We start from the raw sequence: 2,744 nt of genomic DNA, 5'->3' as shown, positions 1-2,744 counted from the left end.
GAGTGGCCTCCTTGGGCCAAGGGCAGGGTCTTGGCAAGTGTGTGGTGGTGGCTGCTGGGCACAGCTCAGTTCTTTTCCTGGCCCAGAACATGTTTGGTGCTTGTGGGGGGTGCATGTTGGAACAGGCAACAAACGGGGTGTGGTCTGTCTGGGAAGGGCTGCAGGCGGGAGCTGGATTGGCAAGTGGGTGTGAAGGTGACTGACCACAGCCCAAGCTCAGGCTGAAATGGTGTCAATGGGTACTGGCCTCCCACAACCCTTTGAAAGGCACCTGGCTCTGTTAGCTTTGGCCCGGGCAGGACGCCCTATATGGGGTGTCACTTAGTGGCTGCGGGTTGGGTGCCTGTCTGCCTGCGGGGCTACCTGGTCGGCTGCACCCAGTACTACAGCAGCCCCTGCATGCTGGCCTACCCCGTGAAGCCGGTGTCTCTGACGGACTGGATCCTCGCATAGAGCCTTATCTGCTGGAGGTAACGGGACACAGCTGCACCCACGCAGGCTCTGTGGGCGCCAGGGGACTGGGCAGTGGGGCCTAAGGACCTGTAGTCATCTGGCTGCCCTCCCGGCATTGTCCTCATTCCTGGGCACGTACCCCCATGTATGCCTGGGAGCTGGGCACTCATCTTGCATTTGAGCATGTCATGGTCGGGGATACTCACCCTGGGTTTCACAGGGTCCCCCTGGGGGAGTGGAAGGTTTGGGCAACCCTGGCACTTGGCTCCTGGCCTCCACTCTGCAGCTGGCTGGGTCCCATGCAGGGGCTGCCCAGGTGTTCCCACTCTGGGCAGGTGTGGTGGAAACCACTGTGCTGGTCAGTGCCAACCAGGGGTCGGGACTGTGAGTGCTCCAGAGCCGGCTTCTGGAGACACATACTCAGTAGGAAAGGGTAGGTGTGTTTGTGGGTGGTGGGTGGCTTGTGCATTTACACATGTGCATGCGCATGCACCCATTTCTACGTGTGTGCTTGCATGTAGACACTCGAATGTGTTCGTGTGCATGTGTGTATGTCCTTGTGGCATGTGTCTGTGTGCACGTGTACACATGGAGACAGATTGAAGGACAGTTGCACATGGGTGTGGGCTGGAGTCTTAAGTCCGTGGGCAGGATGGAGGAGCACCCCAGCTGCCCCTGTGCCAAGTCTGCCTGGTGCGGCTGCCATGCCCATCTCCCTGGTGGGTTATTATGGGTGGGCGTGTGACACGTGCCAGCCTGGCTGTGTCTGGAAGAACCTGGTTGATCACGTTGGGTCTGGTAGGGCTGGGCTGGGCTGTACTTGGCTGGGCTGGCATGTGCTGGGGTGGGTCTTGCCGGACCTGGTTTCTGACGTAGCAGCAGGATCTCCTGTCTGGGGCATGCCTTCTCGTCTTTCATTGTGACCCTATGTAGCCTGGGCTGCTGGGGGGCTCCAAGGAGCATGTCCCAGAGATCAGGGTGGGGCTACTGTTAGACCCAGGCTCACTTTCAGAACAGGACCTCCCACTGTCAGGCAGAAATGGGAGTTAACAAGGCAGGAAGGCTGGGAGATAGAGCTGGTAAAAAACACTTCAAGGACACTATGAGAGGCTAGACGACCCTTCCCCCTCCTCCTCCTCCCCTTTGGTGGTCTTCAGGCCCAGGTGCAGACGACTACCCGTTATAGATGACTTTGAACACTGTTGTTTAGCTCCGGACCTGCGGACAACAAAGTAAGAGTAGAAAATTCCCCAGCTGCTTCCTCTCCCAAGACCCGGGCCATAAATCTCTCCACCTCTCACCTGGACAGTGAGACTTCTCAGGGCCCCAAGTGGTGGCCCCCTTGAACCTCACTTGGGAGCTCAGGATGCTGTGATCCATTTCTCTGCTCTCCCTCCCCTCCCGGAACTCTGAAACAAACCCTAGAAGCTGGTTTCTACCTTTGCTTGCTTTCTTTCTTTCTGTTGCCAAATCAACCTGGGGACTGGTAACAGCCCTGGGGACTGTCCACCGGGAAGGTAGACAGTCAGAACTCTGGCATGATGAAGAAGACACTCAAGTGCTGACGCAAGGTAGGGGCCTGGGGGACGGGGATGGGCACGGGGGCCCTGTCCTCTGGGTAGTGTGGGGATCAGTGCGAAAGGAGCGGCTGCTGTGCTTCGGGCACCTCCCCGAGGCCCTGACTTGCCGACCACAGACAACAACCACGACAGGGTGTGCATGATGGGGGGTGTGTGAAAGGGTGTATTTGTGTCACGGGGTCTGCATGTGATGGTGTGTGTATTGTGTGTATATGCACATCTGTGTGTGAGCGCATGTGTACGATGGAGTGTGTATGTAATGGTGTGTATTATGCTCATGTGTGACTGCATATGAAGAGCTGTGTTATGTGTGTGACAGATGTGTGCATGCACAAGTGTGGCCGTGTCTGACAGTGGGTGTGTCCTTGCTGATGGACTGTGTGTGTGTGTGTGTGTGTGTGTGTATCAGTGCGAGAGTGTATGTGTGTGATTGTGGTAGATCCTGAGGGATCAGGACATTGGGGACGTGAGTCAAGATCTAGGGGGGTTGATTCATGGGGCCGTGAGCTGGGCCGGCCCCAGCCTCCTGGCTCGCAGGGTGACTTTAGGTCAGCACAGGGATGACAGGTAGTGAGCTCGCTGCGGCTGCGGATGTGTCGGTGGAGGTGTGAGGGTCACAATGTGCAGGGGAAGTGGGCGGAGTGGATTTCATGTCCCCGTCACGAGGTCTCCAGCCCCCAGTGCTGATGCTGGCTGACTCCGGGCCTCCTG

The 2,744-nt window shown here is 57.7% G+C and overlaps 1 long non-coding RNA gene across 1 annotated transcript; it reads left to right on the top strand.

Annotated features, from left to right (window-relative positions):
- The first annotated feature begins 279 nt into the window (after window positions 1-279).
- On the top strand, window positions 280-2,018 carry LOC123522422. Its single transcript, XR_006680691.1, has 3 exons — window positions 280-470; window positions 759-886; window positions 1,611-2,018. It is a non-coding gene; the product is annotated as an uncharacterized LOC123522422 (long non-coding RNA).
- The last annotated feature ends 726 nt before the right edge of the window (window positions 2,019-2,744 follow it).

Source organism: Echinops telfairi, unplaced genomic scaffold (genome assembly GCF_000313985.2).
Source record: "Echinops telfairi isolate 266 unplaced genomic scaffold, ASM31398v2 ScPeMD7_7408;HRSCAF=8446, whole genome shotgun sequence".
In the NCBI taxonomy this organism is placed as follows: Eukaryota; Metazoa; Chordata; class Mammalia; order Afrosoricida; family Tenrecidae; genus Echinops; species Echinops telfairi.
Note: the sequence above shows the minus strand (reverse complement) of the source record. Positions and strands in the feature narration are given on the sequence as shown.